General features: G+C 37.7%; 1 protein-coding gene across 1 annotated transcript in view; it reads left to right on the top strand.

Annotated features, from left to right (window-relative positions):
* Positions 1-22,452, top strand: part of LOC121415989 (transcription factor HIVEP3-like) — a 63,625-nt gene that overhangs the window by 24,993 nt on the left and 16,180 nt on the right. The window lies entirely within an intron of this gene.

The raw sequence follows: 22,452 nt of genomic DNA, 5'->3' as shown, positions 1-22,452 counted from the left end.
CATTATGAAGAATATTAGTGTGTATTCCCTGATCCCAGCAGTCGTTGAAGATATGATCGACTTGAAAAGGATACGTTTAAAATGCTTCCTTCTTTCCACTCATATCAAAGACTTTATCAATCACAATTCACATGTCGCATGCCGCAAAACATTCGAAGAATTACGGGTCTGGGGATGGGGATAGCGCGCGCTATGATGTAATTTGACAGCTGGCGAACGGACCGAGATAGGTTCGAAAGCTTGTGTGCGTTACATCTACGAATTGGTAGACCGGGGCTGGCCCGATACCTACCTGAGACTACCTCTGGATGTGGTCTCGGGTAGGTTCGCTAAAAGGTGGCCCGAGGTAGGTTTGGGAAGTTTACATCTGATTTCTTTCCGACCCGAGGTAGGCCCCGGGCCAGCCCGAGGTAGGGAATATCTCAGATGTAACAGGGGTCTATGTAACTTGCTATCATTGCATGTTGTCGGAACTCTGAACGCATATTACAACCATAAACAAGTGGAATGCCAGAGCTGGCTGTCTCGCCTGCATTAAATGCGATTTCATATAGCTACATGCTGACTTTGAAAACAGCTATTGAATAATTATTCACAAAAGAAAACACTCGTATGATATTAAAACACTATGTCCATCGACCCAACATGACCTTTGACTATGATCATGTGACCTATTAAAAGTGTGCAAATGTGTGCAAAACAATAATTCATACTTGATTACCCTTATATCTATGTTTCATGAAATACATGTGTAGATGCATAAACTTTCTAAGTTCTGAAGCCAATTCACAAATACCCCCCAACACGGCCAAACCTCATTGACCTTAAACGACCTTTGAATTTTTTTTATCTTGGTCATGTGACCTAAAACATGCACAGGATATTCGGGGATACATGGTTACTCTTTAATATTTCTTATGAACTAGACAAAAAGTAACTATTTTCAATGAAAAAATAGAAAGCAAATAAGTTCTTTCTTTTGTCTACATTTTTTTCTTGCGTAAAACTGTTTTGTGAGAGTATTAAAATTTGAACATGTTATTAAAATGCTTCAATAGTATTATACTTGTTTGATTTTTCTCTAGTCACTCAAGTCAGTCTTGATCTTTGAGAAAGATTTGCTTGCATACAAGACAGAGAATTCTTCAAATCTGCAAGCTATTTGAGATTGTTGTTTTGCAAGCCAATGGCTTTTATTGTAATCCCTGACCACATTATTTCATGATTGCCTTGTATCTTATGAAATTAATAAATGAATCAAATTGAAATTTAAGATAGAGATAAGATATAAAACACTTACAGTGCTATGTATAAGTTACAGAAATTCTCGAACACTACTTTGATTTTTGTATAGTTTCAGAAATCATTGATACCTTATTTATTTCCTGCTAATTATCAATTATTTTTCAAATGCTTTTGAAATGTCAACATTTCCCTCATGTATCCGGGTACATGTCATGTTGATTTTACATATTTCAAGATTGTGTGTTTACTTCAGAATATCCTGGTGTAAACAACTCTTTCCATTGTCAAGTGTGTAAGGGGTGTTTAAAACTTCTCATTTTTAATTTTTTTGTAAGGTTTCTTCTATCCAAACCTTGCCACAAATCAGGAGTAAAAAAATCAAGTTGCGTTTGATTATTGGAATTGCATTTGACTGCAACTGTTTCTACAACTGCCCACAGCTCTTAAACCAATACAGTGCCCTCTATTTTTTGGTAAGGAATTAAAATGGTTCCATGACATTTGCTCCAGCCAGCGACGATTGCTCCGATGTAAAATCTGCATGTTACAGTAACCCGAACCTTAGACCAAATCTCCAGAACTAAATAAATCCTAATTTTTTTCTTCACATTATTCTGAACCAAAAATTCTATAACACAATCCTAACTCTAACCCTTTGCCCTCAGAGATATTATTAAAGACCAGAGTAAATGTTGCAGGAGCATATGTCTCGTCACCATGAAAAGATCTCCATAGCTAGGTCCTTTGGGAAGGACCTAATTTATTATTTGTGAACATGCTTTCTTATAAACATACACTTCGGGGAGGGGCAAGATGCATAATTAATTTTCTTTAAAATCAAAAAGCGAGGGAGTTGGGCGACCAAGCCTGTCTTTTGGGAGCATTTATGCATTTTCTAAAGTGAAATTGAAGGATTTTGTGCATGCTTTTGGTGAATTTGTGAAAATTTGTGAAAAGATTTCAAAATTTCAAAGGGAGCGGGGAAACTCCCCTTTGTCCCCTATGCTGTGTGTAGCCATATTCTCAATGGATCCAAATCCATTGATCGGCTCCATGCATGCACAAACCCGTTGATATGAAAGTGAGATTGTGAAGTTGGTGGAGGCCTCACTCCTCGTTCATCGGTAGAGGAAATAATCAATGGTGACGTCTTTATGGTTATCTCATTTGATTTCATTGTCTTTCCTGTGTGAACTGATTGATTTGAGTCTATCCTCAATATGCATCAAGAAAATGTGTGTGGGAGTGGGATAAACTTAAACATATTTTAGCTGAGATCCAGTCAAGTGCTGATTGATTATTTAATGTTTACTTCAAATCTGTGCCATGTTGCATTTGTAACCCCCAAAATATCATTTTGTTTTATTCAAATATCCAACACTAGTAACAGTTTATCAAGTTTTTTTTTTTACCGAGTGACATACATGTAGAGTAATCTGTTTTTTGTTGATTATGTAGTAATAATAAGTGGTGTCCTCTTTTTTTCTCCTTAATTTTATTATTGTAAACAGTTTGTTAACACTGAACTCTCTCTGTATAAATGCAATTTACTGAATGGAATGACTGCACTTACAGTTTCTTGTAGTTTATAATTAGACACACTGGGGTTCCCAGGAAGAATTTTCCATGTTAGGGTGTGTTTATGCTTCCATTGCGAGGACAGAATCAGCGATATCAAACGTCGATTCAAAACGCCGATCGTAAACGTGGTTCTGGGAGTGCTGTTTATGCTTAACTTTCAGAGCAAATCATGATCTCCAGCTGGCTTCGCATCGTAAAGCGAGGTCAAATCGGGCGCGCCTTTTTCGAAAGTTTTTTTTTCCGATTGTTGTTATTACGTAGAGATAACTTGGAGCAATACGACTGTATTTGCCCGCGGATTTTCATCTCACCGGAAGCATGTACCAAATGACGTCATTTAAACACGTTTACGATCGTGGTTCTGTTTATACTTCCCCAGAAAGCCCGAGTCAGGTCAAACGACGTTTACAAACGCACCTTTTTGTGAGTTTACGATCGGCGTTTTGAAACAGCGTTTAAATGAAAGTAAGCATGGACGCAACCGTGTTTTGGACTAATCACGTTTGGAAACGCTGATTCTGGCCTGAAAAGTGGAAGCATAAACACGGCCTTAAATAGTATGCAGGACTTTGTACTACTCATCAGTTTGTGATGAGTAGTATAAAAAAAGGAATTGATAGTGGTTTTGTCTTGTATTGTCTAAATTCCATGAAAGAAAATATCCATATGAGTCATGATTTCATATTCCAATCACCAGGGAAAACTTCTGACTTCCCTGCCATCATGTTAGCTGGTGACCATTCAGCCAATCAGCTGTCACATTCAAGGCAGACTGCAGTATGCAATGGTCTGGTCATTTCTACGGGCAGGCAGCTGACTGCATAGAATGTGCATGGATCACACATTGTAATTGTACGAACTGAAATTGGATTGTTTCTGCCAACGAGATGTTATTTGTAGTGTGAAGTGTGAACAATACACACATGTCTAAGTTTTAAAATTTGACTTAGAATTTTACCAAAAGATCAACACAAAAGCAATTTCTGAATAAAACTGATTTGATCAAACAAATGCCACTTGTTATTTTAAATTTGGGATCTAACATGAGGATAAAGAATACCCCCCCCCCCAAAAAAAAAACAGAGCTAAAGGACCAACACTCCCACTGCATTAAATGTTCAAAACTGTCCACTGGGTGAATTCATGACAACCATGACAAACAACATGGATACAATGTTTGATGATTACAGTGAATTTGATTTGTATGCTTGATTGGTCATAATGATAAATCTAATGAAGCTTACGATCAAATGCAAATTTTGTGGCCCACCCAAATCTCATTTTATTTTGGGCCAGCAGTGGTCCCTTCATGTAGTTGTCCAGAATTTGCCAATTTGACACCATTCTCATCATAAGTCTATACAATTATCTAGTGAAAGCCCCTTTCACTATTGACTTGCGACCACTTGTGACTTTTTGGTCATGTGACAGGCTGCAACACGCATCAATCGCTATTGATCTCATAAGATTGAACAGAGGTTTTCACAAATGCAACAGCTGTCGTACAATAAAAGCAACCAGTAAACCCCATGCACAAGGAAGTCGCATACAAATATGCTCATGCGAGTGGTCGTTTGATCACATGCGAATGTTGCATGAGTGATTGCAATTGGTTTTGAATCAATCTCAATAGTTGCACGACTGATTGCATAGTTGTGAGAGTCGACATGAGGCAATGCAATTGCTCGTACGTTTGAATGAAACCGATGCGAGTGTTCGTGTGATTGATGTGAGGTATAGACCAATACGATTCCAGAGCAATGTAATATTGCAGCCATAGCTAGTGGCTTCCAATCGGCTATCAGCCAATCTGCAATGAGCAACTGGATACCATGCCTTTCTCTCAAGCGTTGTAGTTGTAGCTGAAGATGCAGCAACCTCATCATCCTGTGAGGGCACATTTGAAGACGAACGACAACATCTATGTTTTCCAATGAAGACCGAAAACGATCTGAAGCTCATTGTCATTCTTAACTCCTGTTTTGTATTAACACAGAGGAACGGTCGCATACGTATGCAAATGCAACAGTAGTGCAATATTGTAAGCCATGTTGCAACCAGCCTTGCAACTGTCTTATGGCCTATATATTATCGCACCCAGTCGCAAGACTGGTCTCTATAGGTTGCTAGCACATGTGCAAGTGTTGTGCGACCTCCAGTCAACTAAATGCGACTACTCGGGTGTTCCACCTCTCGCATCAAGTCGTACAACATTGAACAACACTCACAAGATGATCGCCCGACCGATGGTATGATCTGATGCGAGTAAATCTATCAAAGTGGATCGCGTTTGGATTTTGAACATGTTCAAAGTTCAGATGCGACCAGTCACGACCCTCTCGAGTTCATGCGATCTTCTACAACAAGTGCGAGCTCTCGTAAGACACCAAGAGATCGATCGTGCAACACCAAGAAAAAGCTGTTGCAGGTGGTTGTAAACTGATCGGGAGTCAATTGTGAAAGGGCCTTAAAACCAGTTTAATGTGTAGGCCTTATCAATAGGAACGGTCTTGGAAGCGATTTTAAGTAGCCGTCCAAACCAGGTGGGTGTTTCATAATGCTGATTACCAGTATTAAGCTGTCAAGTAATTGTGACTTAACAAATGACTGATGATCCTTTCTTTGGAGCTTTATCAACACCAATCATGAAAATATGGTCTCTATAAGTACCACAAGATAGGTTCACCAGTCGATTGTATAGATGCTTGTAACATACCAACAGCTTTATGAAACACCCACCGGTTTGGAAAACCACATCGTGATGTGGTTTTCAAGATTGCATTGCCTGGTTAAACTGGTTTAAGCATGTATGTGAAGACACAAGTGTCCTTTCGGAAGAACTCTTTGCATGGATGTATGAGAGTGTGCATTTTAGGTGTGCTCCTCAGTACACACTATTTGTAGAATACCTCCCTTCCTGTTGGTTATGTCATTGGCCCTATGTAGGGTCCATGTTTCAATTTTGCATGAAACATGTGACCCAGTTGATGGCAACGAGGGTGCTCTGCGTGAAGTGGTTCAGGAAACCAGTTCGGGAGATAGTGATGAGAATGCAAGCGAAGTGATCTTCTATACTGGTTTAAGGGAAACCAGTTCAAACCAGTTCCAAGAAAGTAGATGAGAACAGGGTCTTTATAGTTTCTCTGCTTCTTTCTCATTCATAATTGTATAGGCCTGACCGAAAGTCGATGCTCATTTCCTCTTGCTTTGCGAGACAAGAAACCCATTCCCTCACAACAGGCAGACAGTTAATAGCAGTGATTAGCCAAAATTAGCAACATAATGACACATTGTCAAGGTGCTGCTATGCTGGCATGCTTATGTCAAGTAGTCTTCGCATGCAGACTCACATGAGTCGTAAGTTGAGTAAGGTAGTAGGTGGTGGTACCGGACTACCGGTACTTCAAGGAGTTGAAGCATTTCTGCTATTAAGCTAACCAGGTACATGTAGACGTGGCGGTCAGGTCCAGTGGTTTACCTGTCTGGTCTGCTTTATAGTGGCTCAGGATTTAAACCTGCATTGCATAGCATTTATCACCAAAGTCATTACAAAGATATAATGCCTTGTCCACAGGCATTGTGTGAAGATGTCATAAAACACACGGTCTTATATATGGACACGGTACACTGGCGAAGTACACACATTTAACGTCATTGTTCAAGTTCAAAAAATGGGCTCAATTCACCTTAAAACGTGAATGAAATATGTCACTCACTTTCCACATATATCATTTTATTCAAAGCTGTTGATTGGGCATCATATTATATCAGCTTCGGGTCAAGGAAAATCTAATGAGAAAAGTCTGCCATGAAAATGAAATATTCAATTAGTCTGCGGAAAGACTACCGGTACACTCTCAAGCTGCGAAACTGCTTAAGCCACACAAACGTAGTGGCCATTTGCATCAAGATTCTTATTTACTACCAATATAAACCAATCAGGAGCCATCCTTCATGACCACTTTATTTTCGTAAATTTCTTGCCAAGTAGTGAGCAATGAATATTAATGTATTTATACACAGGTGACCAAGACGATATGAAAAAATGCTCTCTTGACAGCTTGCGTGTGTGTAGTCTGTCAGTCATTTTTATGTAATGGTTGAAAAAGTACAGACTGTAGGGCTTCCTCAAAATGCTACACTGTACATGTACCATGATTGTTGAGCCTAAAAGAACCAAAGACTAATTACCTTCTAGCAGGTCTATGGAAAGACTTGAATTAAATCCCTTTTTGATAGTTATGAAAAGATAGGCCCAAAGAGCAGGACTGATCCGGACATGGTGCTCAGGCTCTCCTTATTATGGTCACACTTCCCCTCACTATCATATCAACATCCTTCCTGCTCTCTTGGTTCCAGAACAACTGGTCCCCTCAAGAAGATACTGTCCTCTGGGTGATGATGATCTGGTGGCCCCCATAACATAAAGTTAAGGCAAGCGCTAAAATGAAATGACATCAAAATCATCATGGAATGCGCAGTTTGCTCATTAGACCGACTAGGAACCAGTCTGAATTGTTCTTTCAAATTGGCGATTAACCGCTAACCTTTGTGTTCCAGGGCCCTGGTGATTCCCCCCTTGGAGAGGAATATCATTGTCTGACATTACCTGTGATGATAGGTTAATGTCAAATCTAAAGGAAAAGCAGAGGGAGGACGAATGTCAGTTTAATCTCTTTTTAATTGGTTCAGGTTTCTACTTAGGGATTGTGATTCTTTGGGGATCACCAGGGGGTGCTACTCTACTTTAATGTCAGCCAAATTATTTTAGTTTACCCTTTTGGGCATTTTTGATGCTTGTCAATTCAATTATCTTATGAATCTGAACTTCTATATGAAATGATTCTGAACTTTGTGAAAGATTTGTATTCGAGGTGTGATGCATCAAATTATTTTTTCTTTCAATTGAACCAATTCACCAATTATGTATAATTATTTTCTTGCTTCTTTATCCATTTCTTCTCTCTTCTCCCTTTTCTTCATCTCGTCCCTTTTCTCTTCTATTCTTCTTCTTCCTCTGTGTCTTATCATCTTCTTGACCCCTTTCTTGTCTCATCTTCCTTTTGTCTTTTTCTCTCCCTTTCACTGCTCCCTTTTACGTCTTGCATTTTCCTTAAATTAATCCCTTGCTCGAACCAAACTCGCCCCTTCCCCTTTTAACACACCCCTTTCTCTTTGCAAAGAATGGCTCAAGAAGGGTGAGAAATATTGATCTTTATGGTGAAAAATACATTTTAAGACAAACCACATGTATGCCACTTCCAAGATTATACGGATTAATATTGACATTTCTGTAAATTAAAGCTTTTCAAAAGTCTGATATGGACTGAAGTTCTGTGAATTCACCTGATGGAAGCAACCGCAGGTTATTGACCACTGGGACAGCGCAAGCCTTCATCCAATTGTGTGTGTTTCCTAAGCTTGGTGCCCATCACTCATGGGGATAGCTGCTTCGAGTGGGAGGGACCGGATAATCCCGGACAGAAATCGAGACGAGCCACTGCGTTATGTGACTCAACACCAAACAGTTATGCAGCACTAATTTAGCGATTATTTGATGTTTTACGTCTTGGCGTAGCAGGCGTATTACCAGCGCTGTCCGGCAGCAAATTGAATTATGCCTAGGTAGCCAGAGAGGGTAATCTTTTCTTCCGCATTGATGAAGGAGGGGGGAAATTGGTCAGGGGGGAGTGAAAGATGGGTCATCTATTACCCTATTTGATTTGGGGGGTTTTGTCCTCTCCTAAACTCTGCTCACATGAGGGTGATTGGGATCGTGGTTCATGGAACAATTTTGTTTTCTCCTTTCGTGTCAAAAGTTTGAAGTTCCAGATATTGTGAGTGAGGTAATATTTGAAGGAGATGATTTTCTGTATTAATAAATAATTCTAAAACTAAGCCCTCTATTAATTAAATAAGGAAGGAGAAATATATTTTATCCATTTCTTTTGCTTTATTTAATGCACTGTACTTTGAGGCCAACAGGCCAAGTGAGGAAGAGGATGAGGATTATGATGATGATTATGATGATATTGTTGATGATGTTGATGATGATGTTGTTGATGATTGTGATGATGATGATGGTGATGATGATGATGATGATGATATCACTGAAGATCATTAAATTGATAATGACAATAATGGTGATGATGATGAGGTAGAATAATAATAATATGATTGTGATAGAGATGATGATGATTATGACAATGATGATAATGGTGATGATTATGATGGTGATGATGATAATGGTAATGGTAATGATGATGATGATGATGAGGAGGATGGGGATTGTGATGATGAAAAGAATGGGGTTGTGATAATGATGATGGTGATGATAATGATGATGATGTTGGTGATAATGAGGGTGATGATGATGATGATAAGAATGAAGATAATAGCATAAAAAAATAGTGATGATTAGGTGGAGGAATATGGTGATGATTATAATAATGATGATGATGATGACAATCATGATGGTGATGACTTATTAAATAGAATATGCCTGTTTAGTCTTTTCCTGCCAAGTCCTATCCTCAACAAACTTTATAAGCATTTTAGTTTGAGAGTTATATCCATAGGGGATGCAACTTATTTTCTTCCTCAATCGTTCTTCATGCTCATTTAGCCTGGTAAGGGAAAGGCCCGAGGTCATTTTTTTATGGTTATTATAATTGATAGAACCTGTTGCCATATTATTTCTGTACTTCAAGTGACCCTTTAGAATAAGCGACCCCTTTCTCATACTGTTTCTTATAAAACTTCATCAAGGTTTTTCACTGGACTCTTAAATCTCAATCACATGTTGAATTGTTATAAATAGTATTCACTCAAAAGACATAATTTTCTGATCAGAATTTAAATTTTTTGAGTTCTTAATACCTGTACACTTCAAAAAAGATAATCACCATTTTAAAATGCAGATAAATAACCATGTTTGCAAAGTGTTAGACTGCACTTGTGAGATTCTGTCATTCAACATAGTAATCGGAGTACTGGTTATATTTAGCTAGCATGATAGTATGGTGGCCCTGAAGGGACATCGCATATAGACCAAATCGCGAATATTCACGACGAAATTGGCCACGAAATTCACAACGTCGCCAATCTGAATATTGACGAAATTCGCGACATCGTGAATTTCGTCGCCAATTTCATCGCGAATTATTCACGACGTCGTGAATTTCGTCGCCAATTTCGTCGTGAATATTCGCGATTTGGTCTATATGCGATGTCCCTTCAGGGCCACCATATGATAGCAGGTAATTTTTTCCTACCTAAGATGTCTTGATATTGATTTGAGATTTTATGACCTTCAGCGAACATGATTGAGATTTGAAACGCAGTGGAAGCCTACACAAACGGGTGCCAGAGAACTGACCTTTCTTGTGATGGGTCAAACTGTGCAATAAAGCTGCACTAACGAAAGCAGGAAAGTTGAAGACAATCAACATATAAAACAGCTTTATATTTTCAACACTGAGTGAACAGTGCATTGCTGAAAGTGTTTGTGTTCTGTGTTTCGTAATTGCTTTTTAAATTTGAAACTTGACATTAGGGCCATCTGCACCAGCCCAAGTTTTCAAATTAAGGCGCTATTTCTGATCTGGCAAATTATCCTGATCTAAGATTATTTGCAATGGAGACGCAATTATCGCGCTAGTTCGTAGAATTAATCTCTAGGTTGCAATCCCAAGTCAACTTGGGATTTATTATATTTGCAAAATAGTGCGGCAAGTGCGCTATCTTACAAATTACCCCGCTAATTCGCAGGTGCAGACGCACTCAGGATTATTCATTCACGGCGTCAGACCATAATGCATCGATGCCTCGCTCGAGCAGGAATCGCTCTTCTTGCGATGGTGGAGACGGGGTTTCTTGAATCTCGAGATTAATGGCGAAGATGACCAATCGGGCTATAATCTCGAGATTGAGCCAACTCAGGCTTGTGCAGCACTGCCTTTTGAAAACACCCATAGTAAAATACAATGTAGCTCAGACAAATTTACAAGAATATGATCCATGACATCAAATTCACATTTAGATTTTCATAAGTTTCTTTTTCCTAATGAAATCATTCTGAATATAAAAGTTCAAAGTAAATGAAACAAAAAAGAAAGAGAAATCAAAATTTCTTATCTTATAACATTGTATTTCGATGACAGACTTCTAAAGCTGTCGAGGCTTGACTTGATTGAAGGAATGGTATACCGCCGAGGAATGCACTTGAACGCCATCACTGAACGTGAGAGTTGCACGATCTGAGAAATAGGGTGCTAATTAGTGGCTACCTGTTTTGCAGCACTTGCATATTAGTTGAGAAATAGGCAATTCATTCCAATGCTCGGCAACTATAGCAACGAATCCAAAAACAATGAATGGAATCGCTAATCCAATTAAAGCATTAACTCCTTGGTGGTATAGAGGGGGGGGGGTAACATGAAAGTTTTGGCAGGTGGGGCTTAGACTACATGCTACAATGCAAAGTGAAATTAATATTTATTTTAAAGGATTGGTGATTATAATAATTGAAGTTTATAGTATTTAACAATCAAAGAAGACCGGCTATGCCTCTTAATACATTTTTTTTATTAGACCTAATATATTTTTCAAACAAATTAGTATATATAGACATTGCAAAATCAAAGGTAGATGAACAGGCTCATCGTGGGCAGGTGGCCAACATTGATGCTGTTGAAATATTCTACTGAAAGTACTGTAGTATATAGATTATGATCCTCACTTTGGCAATGTTTACTGCATATTTCCTTATCAGGTGGGATTGTAGAAACATTGACAGCATCTTGCTTGGAATCATGTAATCTCATGTGCATCCTAAACATCATACTAGCAATAAATAGATGTCCCTGATTCTGTAGTCAGGAAACTCATTAAATTTTCTGGAAGCTGCTTCAAGCATTGATAATAAGCTGTTCCGCTGTGTCAGGCTGTCAGGTTATATGGCATATTTTTATGTAGAGAATATTTTCTCTTTTTTCAAAAAGAAAAAGTCACCTAGAAAGTAGACTGCGATACCTGTAATGAGCTGATCTTCATTATATGGTCTATTCCAATACCATGATCTATGAAGCTGAAAAACTTAGTTTTCTCTCAACCAGAAAATTATTATTTCTTTTCTCTCTTTCTAGGAGACTTTTTTGTTTGTAAAGTGAGGTTAATTTTTTTACTTATCATGGATCCTCTAGAATTTTGTTTCTGGTATTATGGTGGTCCCCAAGTCTGCGCACCTAACGATTCGAGATAAGATTTGATATGAATATCATTTTATTTCCCAAAAATATTTCAGTTGATAATGTTCCTTAATCCTTATATTATTAGTATTAAAGTGTACCAAATATCTTATAAAATTTTTAAAGAAATATATGATTTTCTTGGAAAAAACCTGGTGGTCATTTTCAGATTGAACAAAAATTGGTACCCCAAGTCTGTGCACCCATTCACTTTGCACGCAATTCAGGAATTTTGATGAAAAAGGCTGCATTTTGAGGACTTCACATGAAATGCCCAAAATTTATCATTTTGAGTCAGATTTTTTAATGAATATCTTATTGCATGTATAAAGTCTGTGGTCGTCGCATATCTTCTTTTACTAGAATCGTGTAGATAAGCGTATGCGCAGACAAGGGGGACTGCGCAGACTTGGGGGAACTTGCCATAATTCATGCATAATTGATATATTAGTTTTGAAATTGTCTCAGAGTGTCACTAACTTTTCACTTCAGTTTAATCATGTGTAAATATGGCAAAAACTCCAGCTTCAAGGGTGCAATGTTGCATGCCCTTTGACCTGCTAGGGGTTTCAACCCAGTTCCCTTACCATTTCAGACTTTTTAAAGGAGGCTTTAATAGTGGAATTGTTGAAGCGGTCATATTGGTTTTTACTCTGTGATGAATAGGTTAACACTGACTTATAAACCACTTTATTGAATTTCAGATACAGCACATGTATGGCCATATGCGCAGTTTACAATTGGTGAATTGTGGATGGGATTTAATCATTTTTGTTTAGACCAGAGATCTTTTGACCATTTTGGGGGCGAAATCGCCCCTAGCCTTTGAAGTTTTTTTTCTTGAGGCTGGATCCATGTGTCTTCAAGAAAGAGATGTGTAGAGGACAACCTGTTCTTGGATGTTCCCTTGTACCATCTTCAAGGAAGTCCATCGCCAGAACAGCTTCCTAATTAGATTTGTTATCTGTCTTATCTTGTGTTTGGTATCACATCCATCATCAATTCCTGTCTTCATTACACCTTATTACGAAGGAATAACCTTAATGAAGCCGTTGGTCAGTACATGGTCAGTGGAACGGTCAATCCCTGGCCACTGCTGCAACAGGTGTAAGAAATGTCATATCCTTTGGTGTGAGATTTCACAGGGACCCTGGTAGTTTTCTATAAAAAAAAAGAACGAGAAATGTGTGGCACTTGCGATAATGACAAAATCCTGCTTTGTAATCCACGACAATTAGTAAGGGTCAGAACGAAATTATAGGCAATTAAACTCCAAATTTGCCAATGAGGGTATATGTACAGACTTGGCATTGACTAGTAAATTGGCAGTGTTTCCATTATACTTCAAGTAACTCAGGAAAACCTTTGTGAAAGTAAATATTTGTTTTTAAATCAGTGAATTCTTCCTCCTTATTCATAAATCAACTTTGGAATTGCAGTACTTCACCTACTTCTGTAGTAGGTCCATGAAGAGAGTAACTTCTGTTTTTTTATGAAGTTTATTTAAAGACATAAATGCCCCCTTTTTATTTGAATTTTTAGGTCAAATTTCATTACTAAATACATCATTTTGTATGATTACACCCAGAGATATTCATTTTTTTCTATAATAATCAAATTCTAAATCTCTTTTGGATCAATATCAAAATGATTTGGATGATTAGATCATTATTATGTGGATGGACTAGCAATCATCTCTTGCTATTAAGATAACTATTGATTTGTGAGTTGCCCCAAAGTGCCTCAGAGTTCATTGTTCCTGGCAGAAGGAAATAAAGGGGCTTCAGCATACGCACTCTATGTTTCCTGCCCCCCATCATAACCATGCTGATCTTTGCCATATTTAGGCATTGGATATCATCGTCGACGTCATTGATGATGTCATCGAGAGCTCGGTTTGAAGGGGTCAGGAAATTCCTTTGACTTGGATGCATTCTTCTGAGAGCAATCGCAATTCGTTAATATCAAAGATCAAGATTTTTGTGTGTCTTTCTCTGGTGATAAGAATCAGAGTTCCAGAGAGACAGAATAGATTTCTATGGAAATTGACAATAAAAATGCAGTTCTTTATGGTGTCTGGGTGTTTCCCCTTAATGTCTCTGTTGCAAGAGAGATGCATCTCACAACTTCCTCAAGAAGAGGTCCCCTCAAAATTTCAGGCTCATTATGCCATTGATGTGCAGGAATACAAAATATGGTGATTACTACGTACTATTTGTGAGTCTTACAAAGGTGTCTTTTAAAGGGGAAGTTCACCGTGACCAAAGGTTTATTGCAAATATAGCAAAAAGTAATTAAAATGTATTGGCGAAGGTTTGAGGAAAATCCATCAAACATTTTAAAAGTCATAAGAATTTCAATTATTTCATTTGTGACGTCACATGTGGGCAGCTAATTATGCATCGCTAGTTTAAACAATCAGTGAAATGTCATCCCCCCCCAAAAAAATGAAAATGGGTATAATTGTACTTTAAGTATATCTTCAACAAATTATTTCCACCTGCTCCCGAAACAAGTCGTCATCATGAACCATTTAAAATTGAAATTTATGCATTTATATTTTACTTAACAAGTGGGATAACTGATTGTCTGTAGATGTTGCACAAATCGCAAAATTAGGATTCTAGAAACTTTCTAATAATCTTTACTGGATTTTCCTCAAACCTTTACCAATATGTTTTATTGAACTTTTCATCAGGGTAAACTTCCCGATAGTCTTGGGTTAAGGCATTAACCCCGGCTATTAAAACAATAGTATGGGGTTAAGAAAGACAGTGTGATACCAAAAAAAGTATGGGGTTAAGGATAGTATGGGGTTAAGTAAATGCAGCGTGAAAAGCATATTAGTAGACTTCACACAGTGGTGGATCCAGTTTGGGGCACATCAGGGCTGTGCCCCCCCCCCCTTTTGAGAAGCAAAAATTTTATTTAAAAAGAAGGGAATTGGTCATGCATACATGCAAGTGAAGAGCTTTTTTTTTGCTTGTCAAATTTTTCCTAGAACAAAATGCCCCCCCCCCCCTTTCCTCTTTAATGTCACTGATGTGGTTCTCATTTGATTATGGGTAAGAATGAAAAACTTAAAGTTTGAAAAGGGATTCTGTCATTGTCTGAAATCACTTGTTATCAACAGTTATCTGAATCTCTCTGTTTAAAATGTTGCCACACTTTCAGAAAATTCAAGAACCTCCAAACATTTTCCTTTTCAGTTTCTAGACAAAAGAAGCTGACAAAAGGAGCTGCATTTAGAACTTTCCTCACAAAGCAACATCTAACATGAAGGAAGCGGCAACAACAGAAACGCTAAAATAAATTTGCCATTGACTGCAGATTATCTTGCATCAGAGAAGACACAGTTATTTATTAATATAATTGGATCACAACGACAGTTTCTGAAGGATTAATTCAAAACAAATGTATTTAATCTTTAGTTGTCTTTAACTGAATATAAGATTGTTATTTCATTTACTTCAATTTTGTTTGTAGATATTACTCATCTGCTTCTTGCAAGGACTTAATGCATATCTCTCTTTTTTCATCTCTAGCAAATTTAGAATATCCTGTCTCTATGAAGATGCATTCTGAGGATTTTCTTAAATCTTTAGCCGCGCTTAGTTTTAATCCTCAATGGGCAATTTATCGCGTCGATGTCTGAATTTGTGGTTATTATTTCTTAGTTGGAAAAAATAAAAGAATGCAGTTCAATTTCCTCTTTTTATTATGGCCTTAGGATTACGAAGTAGATTTGATTTCATAAATCCATCTAGCACTCTATGGCTGTTGTTTTTTTGTCATACATGGAATTTTCAACCCCTTCTCTCTTCCCCCCCTCCATCTCTCCTCACTCTCCGCAACCCCCCCCCCCCCCTCTCTTTCTTCCTTCCATAGTCCCTGTATCCAATCTATTTTAATAGATTTTTTCAATGAGATGTTGAAGCCTCATAACATATTTCAAAGTTATTAAAGTTGTTGTATCGTCACTTGTCATTCTGAATCTAAACATTCTATTTAATACAGTGCGTGGATAATGTACACGCATTATGTGGTGAATTTTATATTCTGAGCTCATAGTCAGCACTGCATTTTAATAATTTGGCAGCAATTATTCAGGGCTGTCAACTGATGCAATTAGTGGCGATCTGAATGTCAGGAACTACTCATATAAAGTCGTCACTGTAAAGCCAGAGCTGTCGGAGGAAGATAGAGACGTATGACGTGGCAGTTAGACTAGGGTATATGGACCCACAAACTCGTCAGCATTGCTGCCGTTTTGATGATTAATGCATGTAGTTCCATAGAGTGCACTGTTGACTTGTAATTCCCTTCCAATGTATTACACTAGTTTCCATTTGTCTTAGAGATATGTGACAGCTTGGGCTCCGTAATTTTCCTTACCATAACCATTCTTATATTAAAGTAAATCATAATGTGATCTAAAATATAGCAATTATCTTTTTGGAAGAACAGATTTACATTTTAGTGTAGGGGTTCGGGTGTCCAGAAACTTTAAAATGCTGAAGCCTTCTCTTTTGTCTTTGATTGCACTAAAATAAATTCATTCATCTTCTATTTTCTTTTTTTATGATATTGCCTAACATGTGTGCTCAAACTTGAAAAAACATCGCTGGTTAATTGTTTCCAAATGGCTGTTTAATATTGATTGTCCGTGCACACAACAACTTGGGTAATATAATATAATATGAAAATATAGGGTATTCATATTGCGCACATATCCACCTTGTTAGGTGCACAAGGCGCTCCTAAATTTACCTGGCTAAGCTAGGCGTTCAGAGCGCAAACAGCTTCTTAAGGAATTACTTCCTACCGGTACCCATTTACCTCACCTGGGTTGAGTGCATCACATTGTGGATCAGTTTCTTGCTGAAGGAAATTACAGGTGGTATTTGACTCGTCATAATTTCATTCCGAAGCTCATGAGCATTCCTTTATGTCTTTGTAAAAGCTTTCTAGCTTTCTGGTGAGCCAATCACAGGTTCATACATATGTACCACCCGCATGTGTGCCGTTGCGATAGGTGCTTTGGCTTCACCAAATTTCTATGACAGATTGTGGCATGCCCAATATCTTTGTGCTTGTAATGTGCACAACTTGCACCAGGGAGATTCTTCATTGCCTGTTTTGAGTATCATCCCCTTGAATATATATAAACAAGGCCAAGAGGCCAAGTTATGACCAAGTTCTTGCTGTGTCACCCCCCTGGATGGTCATCCTGATATAATTAGATATTCTGAGTGCGATTAATTTTCTTCCCATTTTCTTCATTTAAACGCTCTCATTGAGGCTTTCTACAGGTGTGTCTTATGGGTATCCTTACAGGGGGAATTGTTAACTGGCCCTGACCTCAAAATGCTTTTTAAAGGCAGAAATTAAAAAAAAAAAAATAATTGAAGATTTTGCAAAAATGCATATAAGAGAAAGTTACAATAATAGTTTCCTTTCCTAATGTGACATTGATCAATCCCATAATATTCCACTTTTTAAAAAATAGCCCCCTATGTCCATTTACTGTATTGGCAGACATATTTTTAACATGCTGATGTGATAAAATGTTTTCAGCCACCATGAATTGTTTACCAAAAAAAAAGAAGCTTTTAATTTGCCCACAATAACATTTTATTCGAAATAGAATAATGTAGAGTAGAGACAAGAGAAACATAAGCCTATGCACTCAAGATCTTAAAAAACCCTCTTATGCTGAACACGTAGACGGGGGGGGGGGGGGGGGGGGGGCAGTCGATGTATTTGGCAAGATGGGGCGATGAAAATGGCAGGGAATCATAACTTTGATACTTGGCTTTATGCATGCTTTTTCACTCGGCATGTTGACAACTTAGGAAACAGAATGAGATCTTGGAATATGTAGGAACATCTCATGGGGATGGGGAGAAAAAGTATTGGCACAGTTTCATATACCGTGTTTACACATTGACTCGGCTCGCGTGTTGAATCCGCGAGCCGGGTTGAAGACTGCGAAGAAGGGATCAGAGATTGCGTTCATACGTACATATGAAAAGGCGAGTTCAACACGGCTCGCGGATCTCGAATGGAAGAAGAAGAATTATGACGTCGCAAATTAAAGGCGGAAATTCACCGCCGGAATCGAATCTTGTCCGTGCGAACAACAACAATGCCAAAAGTGAAAGCGCGTGCAGTGACCTAGGTCTAGAGAGTTCGACACGGCTTTCTGTTTACACACGAAAAAATTGCCGAGTCTGACTCGGGTCGCGGGTTGAAACTTTCGATTTTGTAGGATCGATAAAGCCGTGTTCGGCACGGCTCGCGGATCACTCTGATCGCGTTTACACAGCATAAAATTGCCGTGTTGAGCACGGCTCTCGTGTTCAACCCCCGAGCCGAGTCAATGTGTAAACACGGTATAAGTGAGCAGAGAGTGAGTGGGGTGGGAGAGGGGAGTGGGGGTTATCACAGGAAACCCATGGAAGTAATTCAGTGAGAAAATGTCAAGACAAGTTTCTCATTATAAGGCGTGTGATTGATCAATCAATTAAGGGGGATAAGTCATGTAGGCCGGTAGTCTCTGTATGTCTCTCTTTTGAAGTAAACAACTTATTTGAAGACTATGATTTATAAGCAGAATAATGCAGCTTACTTGAAATGTAATTTTTGCAGTGAGGCACTTGATCTGGATTCAGGGATTTGTCCTCAACTGTAAATCAGAATAAATTTAGAAACCTTACATTTGGAATTTACTGATTACGATATTGTGTCCTACTGTCCTATTGCATCCACCAAAATACATATAGTGTTAATAAGAAAGGATATCCAATGATTATCGATAGAAAAAAAAATGGCCAAAACCATTTGTACAATCATCCTGCATGGTATTGTAGCTACTGGCTTGCTACAGTCTTATGAGATGAATGTAGTCTTACTTCATTCTTTGTATTTTGATTTTGCAAACACTGTTTGCAGGAGAGCATAAAATATAAAAAGTCAACTGCACAATGAATAATATGCTCGGGTCAGGTTTCAGTAACCACAATTAATGACAAATTTGTTGAGCACTAGGCAATTACATACCATTTTCTCAGTTAGACTCTCTTGCTAGTTTTGATCATATTCATTGCTTGAACCTTGCCAATGATTGAATTTTGTGAAATGGTCCCAGATGCTGTTCGTGTAGAATTGGAGCAAGTAAATGCCAACATTATCGAGGGATATTAATGAAAAATGAAACATCCTTCACAAGTCGGATATGACTTGATGTCTCAATTTCGAACCCGAACATTTGCGGAGTGTTAGCTGAAAAATATGGGAAAGATGTCAGCAATGGAGACACAGACAGACAGACTCATAAAGAGTGTACTTTTCAGAATTCAGCCTTGAAAAAAGAGGTGACCCGAAGAGGGCTGTTTCCATGGCAATGCAGGAATTCAGGAAGTATAAACTTAACCTTGGCTGCTAGAAGAAATATTCTCTGAACTCTGGAATGTTTTTGTGGTGTTATTTATAATTTCCATTCAGCATACTTCTAATTTATCCTTCCATTTTGTCTTCATATTTTCTGCTCATATCTCCATCTTTCGTATCAGCATGGAACAACCATTAGTTTTATTTATCAATTTTTTAAAGGTTTTTGGACTTTAGGCTGAGAAGTACATGTACCATGACCATATACTTTGAAAACGACCAAATGTTAGTGAGGATTTGCTATTTTCATTTCTTCTCCCTCCCTCATCCCATCTCCTCCTTGCCCCATCTTCTCATTTTCCGTCAAAATCTACCAAGTTTTTTTGAAGAGAAAAAAGTTGTCAAAGGATGAAACTTAAGTAATATTGTTATATTTTGTTTTGATTATATTTGCCTCTTCTTTCATTATTAGGTTTTCATGTCTAATGATAATTTGGGAAATACTAGGGAAACATTTTCTTGAAGATATTTGACCTTTCCTTGCTTGTTTGATAGGCTTCATGTGTAATGATATACTAGGAAATACTTTCTTCAAGATTTATTCAATAGACCTATATATGCTTTTGGTTTTGTACTTTTGTTATTAGGTGTAAGAAAGATCTTATCCTATTTATTTGATATTGATCTAAGTTTTTTTTTTATCAAGGAGGTTTGAGACTTTGAGTATTCGATGTATGTGTGGGAGAGGATCTACTGCTGCGTGTCTTGACGACTATGTATTTGTGACTCACGGACATGTTGTAAATAGATTGTTTCCCCCTTTTGCTTGTCATCATGTTTTCCTTGGTTTCCTGTATTGTCTACTGCACACTCCTTCAGGAGGACAAAATAAGAAGAGAGAGAAAAAAACTTGGTGTGTTCCCATGTAACTGTAGCTTAATCGATTAAAATTGCGAACACAGCCAAATGTGCTTTCGCTTGATGCTGTATAGAAACTTTATAGAATGACCACCTGTGACCTGTCTATGAAGACCGCACATATGGTTTCCTATGAATAGGTTTTTCCCATTGAAATATGTATTCAATGAACCTGTCCCTAATACACCACATTTCTCGTCTCCTTTGGATTGTCCTTATAGACATGTTTCACTGTATGTCACAAATGAAGGAGTGTGACAAGACTGGGTGGACCCTAAACTCAGCTAAGTTTAATGCTGTGTTCAGATACACAAAAGTACTATATAGATCTATGCACGCCATGCGTAACTTCATGAGGCCTAATACCCTTTTCATAAACCTATCCTCCAATTAGCCGCCTAAGAGTAATGCGGATAATTCAATAAAAATTGCGTTCATAAACTCCGAAAATAAGCCGCATTATTTTTACGAGCGCCCGTCCTGAAAAAGGCGGATAATCGCCATGACAACTGGACACGCCCCCTCCGATGCGGTTGTGTTGGAAAAGGGTGACCTTGTGACCGCACCATGGCAATTATCCGCATTATTTGGAAGTGCGTTCATAAACTCAAAATCTTATCCCGATGCCGCTATTATGCGGATAATAGCAGCATCAGAGTAATGCGGATAACTCTTGTCCTCCTCCAATTTTATGACCAAATTATGCTGCTATTAGCCGCCTAATTCATTTTAATTGGGTTTATGAAAGGGGTATTAGTTTAAAGCTGTTTCACGATATCTCAGAGTCTGACTCTCATTAGTCACATGACAGAGTACCACCTTACTTTCTCTTTTTGGTAATAGTAAATTGATTACAGATAATGATTAGAATATCTTAGTTTTATTGTCAAATCAGGGAATTGTTAGTTATCCATCCCATGGTTATATTCAATGAATTTTCTATAATTTGTATACCAACCATATATCTGATCCAGACACTTCTTTACCCATGTATGATTACAAGATGAAGAATTCTACTTAATAGATTCTACATGTATATTCCACCACAGGCTACCATTCTCTTTGTGTTATGAGATTACTTATTAGGATTAATCAAGATTTGTCTAGTTGTTTCATGGGTATTATTTCTTTTTAGAAACCATTATGCTTATTCCTATATCAGGGATCTGTAGGGTTATCTGGGAATTACAATTGACTTTCATTTCTAACCACATGTGGACCTGTGGTAGTTGGTGGTTTTTGGAGAGTTAAGCTGTAGTTGGAAAGGGACTTTCTCTGTGAACACATCAATGAATTTTCAAGTGCAGACCTGTACCCCCCCCCCCCCCATTGTACTAGTATCACATTCTAAAATGCCTACCCGACCAAGTGTAAATGTAGAGGTAAAGTGTGAAAACCTTGCAGATTGGGAGCTTTTAATAAGCACCAATTTGTGGAATTTGAATATCCTTGGTTATCATGGTTGAATGAAAATTTAATATGTGAGGATTGATTAACATATTTTGCTTTCAGCCTCTCCTGTGCCATAAACATGAATGTGAGAATTGCTTTAATGTAGGAGAAATTTCAAAAAGTTGCAAGAATTGAAACACCCATGAAGTGTATTTTTTATAAACTGACTAAATTTGGATTTCATAATTAAGAATTTTATGTCAATTATTTTAAAGTAGACCAGGATAATACATTATTTCCTTATTATTATAACACTTGTAATTGGTGTGGTTATAAGTGCTTACCAGGCCTGGTGCTTACTACCACATATTGGATGGAACTTACTCTTCCAATTGGACACTCCCACCCCCCCCCCTTCTTCTCAACTTCTGTGATACTTTATACCCAATGATATCATTAGCATTGTTTTTTTTTTAGATTGTTTCAGTACCACAAGACTTAACTGAATTTCCTGAATGATACAGAAAATAAATTCAGCTATGGTACTTGATTCTTACACTTTTTTTAATTTTTTTTTTACTTCCATTGAGGTGCACAATTCACTTTTATTATAATAAATGTATGTATATCTTAATTCATATTATGTACATGTATTTTGTGTAATCATATCAAAATT

Source organism: Lytechinus variegatus, chromosome 1 (genome assembly GCF_018143015.1).
Source record: "Lytechinus variegatus isolate NC3 chromosome 1, Lvar_3.0, whole genome shotgun sequence".
NCBI classification, from domain to species: Eukaryota; Metazoa; Echinodermata; class Echinoidea; order Temnopleuroida; family Toxopneustidae; genus Lytechinus; species Lytechinus variegatus.
The sequence above is the reverse complement of the archived record's forward strand: the minus strand, read 5'-3'. Positions and strand labels throughout refer to the sequence as shown.